Source organism: Eptesicus fuscus, chromosome 24, assembly GCF_027574615.1.
Source record: "Eptesicus fuscus isolate TK198812 chromosome 24, DD_ASM_mEF_20220401, whole genome shotgun sequence".
Classification (NCBI taxonomy): Eukaryota; Metazoa; Chordata; class Mammalia; order Chiroptera; family Vespertilionidae; genus Eptesicus; species Eptesicus fuscus.
In genome coordinates, this window is record NC_072496.1 from 2,443,085 (window position 1) to 2,449,084 (window position 6,000).

Consider the following 6,000-nt stretch of genomic DNA (forward strand, 5'->3'; position numbering starts at 1 on the left):
GAATGGCCAAATAGCGGAATGACTGTCCGGACGACCTTCTGGTCAAAGCTGTGGTTGCAAGGTCCAAGGCAACCAGGGCTGCGAAGGCCTACTCTTGCACGCATTTTGTGCACCAGGCCTCTAGTAATATATATAAAGAAATAACCTTTTAAGACAGTACATATTAATTAAGAGCATATAAGCCATCTTTTTAATGTATGTTTTTCTTAATCATAACTTCCTTCCCAAAATTACAGATGACTTTCTGTCTAATATTATTGAAAAAGGTACATATTTTTTCATTACTTTAATTTTCACTTATTTCTATTTTTTTCTTACTTCAAAGTTTCTATAGCATCTTAACCTTTTGCACTCGGATGTCGAGATTAAAATTACTCTTTGAATGTATCAATAATTTGAAATATTAAAAAATCCAAATAAATAAGTTGGTATGAAAAGAAACTCCAGTTTTTTTATTCTACTGCTGCGCTTTGTAAAATCTGGGGTATTTAAAAAATTAAATCCGAAGTAGAATAAAGGAATCGAGAAAAAAGCAAGCGAGTGCAAAGGGTTAAGCTTTTAAAAAAAACTTTCAGTATTCAGAAGCATCCTATAAGTACAGTGACAGTAATCACATACTATTTAATTCTCCATAGTTCTGTTAATAGCAGTATAAAGTAATGCAGCCTGAAAAATAATATATAAAAATTGTCTATGATTATTAGCCCTAAACGGCTTCATGGAAAAATTAATGTGAGATGGGACAAATTTCGAGTGTTCTCTTTTTTCTGCAAGAGAAACATTTAAAGAATATGGGACAATCAAGAACAGCTTAGAGAAGATCCCCACTGTTTCTCTCTGGGAGATGCAATAACCTTCTGATTCTTTTCCTGAGAATATTGCACAAAATTGCTCATGTGCGGCAACTAGCAGGAATCAAAAGAGCTCAATGATGAATGAGAAGGCGTCCTCTGATCTATGCTGTGTGTGATGATTAATTTTGCATTTTATCTGTACAGATTGGAACATGTGGATAGTGCCTATCCGATTGAATAGCTCAGTTTATGAATAAAAACTGGAATGGTTTTGAGTTAGCCTGCACATTTTTAAGCATTTAACTCTAATTTAAGGCTAGGAGTGTGTGTGTGTGTGTGTGTGTGTGTGTGTGTGTGTGTGTGTGTGTGTGAATACAAAAGCCCCAGAAAGGTCAATTTCATTGCTTAGCTATATGGCAGATATTTTAGTCGAACTACAGAACTGAGTCCAGAGACGACCGTCGTATTTCAGCTGAGAATACTTTTTAAAATTCCGCCCCATTTGTGTCCCGTGGAGACTGTGTCTGCAGCAAGGTCTGACCTAGAGGTTACGAGGCCACGCATAATTTCTCAATGCCTGTTGTGAAACTTCGGGCAAGATGAATGTTTTATAACGAACTGTTCCAGAATGTCTTAGCTGGATCTCCGCTGGCTCTGGGCAGGCATGATGATGTAGAGAATACTGTTAATGAGGGTTTTTTATAACACAGGGCGTGCTTAGTTCTCCTGCGCAGAGAGAATTATGAGGCCTATTTTTCCTTTGAGGAGAAGACCGCAGTCTCTCTGGCAAATATCATTTTCATTCAGCTACTGGAAATGGGCTGCAAAAGTCAATACGCATTTTGAAGTGGGAATATTACCCCTGGTCAGCAATGGACTCACATACATTTCAATTTGGTCCTCAGGATTTTTAAAAATGTACAGCATTATAATTTGAGATGCTTCTTGTTTGCACGTTCCAAAATTACAAATCAGCGTGCAATTAAAAACTGGTGGTTTAACTATTCTTTCAGGATTTTTAGAGTCATTGCTGTCACCTTGGTATATATAAAATGAAGGAAAATAAGAGCAAATATGAAGCTAGACGGTAAAGGGTAAGCAGGCATTAACATGAGTCTTCCTCTCTCAGCTTCTGGTCTACGTTTTTGTTTTATATAATCCATAGTTTTATTTTTCCCGCTGTAAAATATCTGTCTACATAATTACCTTTGTTGGAAGTATTCAGTAACATTAGGTAAGTATCTAAATAAGTAATTATTCAAATCTCATAATAATTTTTCTATTTCTCTAAGTACTTTTATTTGTTCTTTCATTTGAGTAGATCTATTTATTAATGCAACTATATTTATTTGGGGCTTATTAGGTACCAAGTTTAGCAAATTATAGTACTTTTTTATGTTTGCTTTATTTATTTCAGAGAGATGAAGGAAGAGGGAGAGAGAGATAGAAACATCGATGATGAGAATCATTGATCAGCTGCCTCCTGCACGCCTCCCTACTGGGGATGGAGCCCACAACCCAGGCATGTGTCCTGACAGGGAATTGAAACGTGACCTCTTGGTTCATAGGTTGATGCTCAACCACTGAGTCACACCAGCTGGGCAATTATAGTACTTTTCAATGCTCAAAAGAACAAAATTTCTATCAGATGAATACCTATTGCTATTTTTTTGTTGTTATCTTACAAATAGTTACTGACCACACACTATAAGAAGGTCACTCTTCTTGTAGAAAGTCCTGGGTAACCTAGACAACTGACTAATTGCCATTCCTATGCTTTAATTTCGCCAACAGTGAACTCATGAAATCCTAGGCTCCCACCCCACAGACCCTGATCCAGGCAAAGGCAGAGCTCCAAGTTCATGGTCTCTCCTTCCCTCTTGACCTGTGACCTTGCTGCGTACCCGCCAGGACTCTGCCAATATGAGGACGTTAAGGAGAAGAGGAAGAAGCAGAGACTAGACCAAGTTGACAGTAAAGTAGAGGTTAACTCAAGAAAGTGGGAGTTGTTCTTTTTTTTTTTTTCCAGATGAAAAATAATAGGGCTGATTTCCCATGCCAAATTCTGTTGGCCCCAGGATGCGGATTGAGAACTGATCATCTGACTTAATAACATGGGAACCAGGGGCGAGAATGGCGAAGAGTGCTCATGGAGCAGTGTGAGCAAAACCCTGATTAAAACGGATCCAAGCGAGAAGATATTTAACTGATGAAGCTGAAAGGCTTCGAATAGGGGGAACAGAACACTTTGAAATAGAGCACAATGGAGTCCTTTAAAAAACCCTCCACCCTTCAACACCATATTCAGTTTTGTTATATAAATCAGGGCAAATAGTGTGAAATCAGACCAGTGGAAGCTGTAGGATCATATTTTCTATTCTGAATTCTAAAGACAGGAAGCTCAAGAGGAAAATGATAGTAATTTGAAACAGGCACGTTAACTCTCATCGTATTACGGAAACTATAGTTTATTAAGCCATTGAAGGACATGATAGAAAACTATGTGTGTGATATTATTGGTGGGTGTTATCAAAGGCTTCTGGAAAGAAATACTAGTACAGAGGATGTGCGGTTCCCTCTCCGCTTTAAGTTATGTAGCTAGAATGGGAGAACAATTAACACAGAGAAAATTACAGTGGTTTTTTTCCAGCCCTTTCTGAAGGTATAATCAACTGAATCGTCTCAGATATAAACATTGGGGCTCCCACAGACAGAGTGGTTCTAATGTGAGGGTCTGGAGCCAGTGTTTTCAGAAGGAGGCATTCCAGACTTTAGTACGGGAGTTCCCACCTGTAATTTTTAAAAAAATATATTTTTTTTATTGATTTCAGAGAAGAAGGGAGAGGGAGAGAAAGAGAGACATCAACGATGAGAGAGAATCATTGATCGGATGCCTCCTGCACGCCTCACACTGAGGATCGAGCCTGCAACCTGGGCATGTGCCCTGACCGGGAATCGAACTGTGACACTGGATATGTTGGAAACAACAAAACTATGCATAGGTCTAGGCCAGTGGTCGGCAAACTCATTAGTCACCAGAGCCAAATATCAACAGGACAATGATTGACATTTCTTTGGAGAGCCACATTTTTTAAACTTAAACTTCTTCTAACGCCACTTCTTCAACATAGACTCGCCCAGGCCGTGGTATTTTGTGGAAGAGCCACACTCAAGGGGCCAAAGAGCCGTATGTGGCTTGAGAGCCGCAGTTTGCCGACCAGGGGTCTAGGTGATTGAGAAGGTGAGGCAGGGCTTCTGAACTAAAACACGCTTTTAAAAATGGTTAGTCCATGAACAAAGACACAAAAGTATGGTGAAGGCCCGGGGGTTTGGGGGCAGGATGGAGGGGGTCAATGGAAAAAAAGGGGGGTATCTGTAATATTTTCAACAATGAAGATAAATTAAAAATATACGAAATTAAAAATGTTTTCCCTATCTCTCCATGTCAGGCCCAAATTGGTCTCCTAAGAACGCCTGCACACAGCCGTGGGAAGGAAGAAAGTAATTGGGCGACATGCACAGAAATTATGTTGAAAAGCTTTCTGTTGACCTGCTTTGCACGTAGCCGTCCGAAGAGCCTTTATGTCCTGTTGTAGAACTTTCCCGTCTTCCTAGTTAGCGCCGCTTTAGTATTTTTCACACGATGATTCTTATTTCCTCGATGCAACGCTGTAATTACTTTTCCAAAGCAGGAACACCAAGCCTGCTTTCCGATTTCTATTGCCTCGGTGTTCATTCTGGCCGTTGCGATAATTGCATATTACGGAATTCAGGAACACTGGCCAGCACAATAAAGAGGGAATTCAATTCCTACACGCTCTAGTTTCCCTACAAATGATTTCACAGGCACAGCGGTCTTTTCTCTCCGAAGGCTTCCGAACTCCACAAAAGCACTATGATCAAAAGCGTTTTTTTAAAAACTCAAGGCAAAACAAGTGGAAGGCAACTGAAACATCAAAGGGACAAAACGCGCTCTCTGTAATTACACGTTCAAAAGTGTTTCATTTCCCCTAAATAGCGCGTGTGTTTTCAGCAGTGTTGTTTGGAAGGCTTCATGTTATCCACCCGGACGGAAATAGACTCTTCTTTTTTGAACTGATCAATCAGATAAAATATTCCAAGCAGATAATGTTCTGACCTGGACAACTTGAAACACTGCCCATTCTCTGAACTTCGTTGACTGTCACACAGTCCTGACAAAATCCCAACCCCGTCTGAACCAAACGCACCATCTCGGCTATCATGGGCATCTCTGTGTTGTATCGGCCTTGTCCCCTGCTAAGCATGGGGCTGGTCTTTAAGGCCAACACTCCTGGTTTTCCTCCTTCCGATCTGACATCTCAAGCTCTGTCCTTTGTATTTGATTCTAGAATCAGCTCACCTTGGTAGTTCCAGTGGGATTCGTAATAAGCATTTCCTATACTGTCTGCTCCGTGGCCACTCATCAGTAAGTCCTTTTCTCTAGCCTGTCCGTTTCTTTAATTGTCCCTTTGCTGCTCTTTCCTCTAACCTGGAGTATTCTTTTCTTTAAAAAAGTGTATTTTTACTGATTCCAGAGAGCAAGGGAGAGAGAGAGAGAAACATTAATGATGAGAGAGAATCATCGATTGGCTGCCTCCTGCATGCCTCCTACTGGGGATGGAGCTTGAAACCCAGGCATGTGCCCTGACCAGGAATAGAACCGTATTCTTGTATCTTATCTATCTGTCCCTCGTCTTGCTTCTTTCCAGACTAGATTCTACATTAATATCATAATACACTTTTTAAAGTGAAACACGCATCACCCGATTTCCCAGCCTACAGCCCTTAAATGAGGCTACAGGAAGAAGAAGCCGACCCACATAATTTGGCCTCTAGCACAACCCTTACTTATTCCTGCCCACCCTCTTCCACTCACGTCCAGGCACTGCCTTTCTGCCCAAATTCGCTTTAGAAAGAGTAGAGGACATAGAAATAAAGAAAAGATATAAGGAAATGTGTGTAGCGTTACCTACCTGCTGAACTAAAATGAAAATAAAGCAATGCCTTGGTTTACGAAACCATTTATTTCCAAAAGCTGATTCAATCTCCATTCAATACTCCTAGCCTTTTACCCTACTATAAAAAAAAATCTATATCTTAAGGTCTGCTCTCAATACTTTAAAATATTTTTTTAAGAGAAAGTATATCTATTGTTTAGTGGTTAATATCATGCCCACTTCCTGAG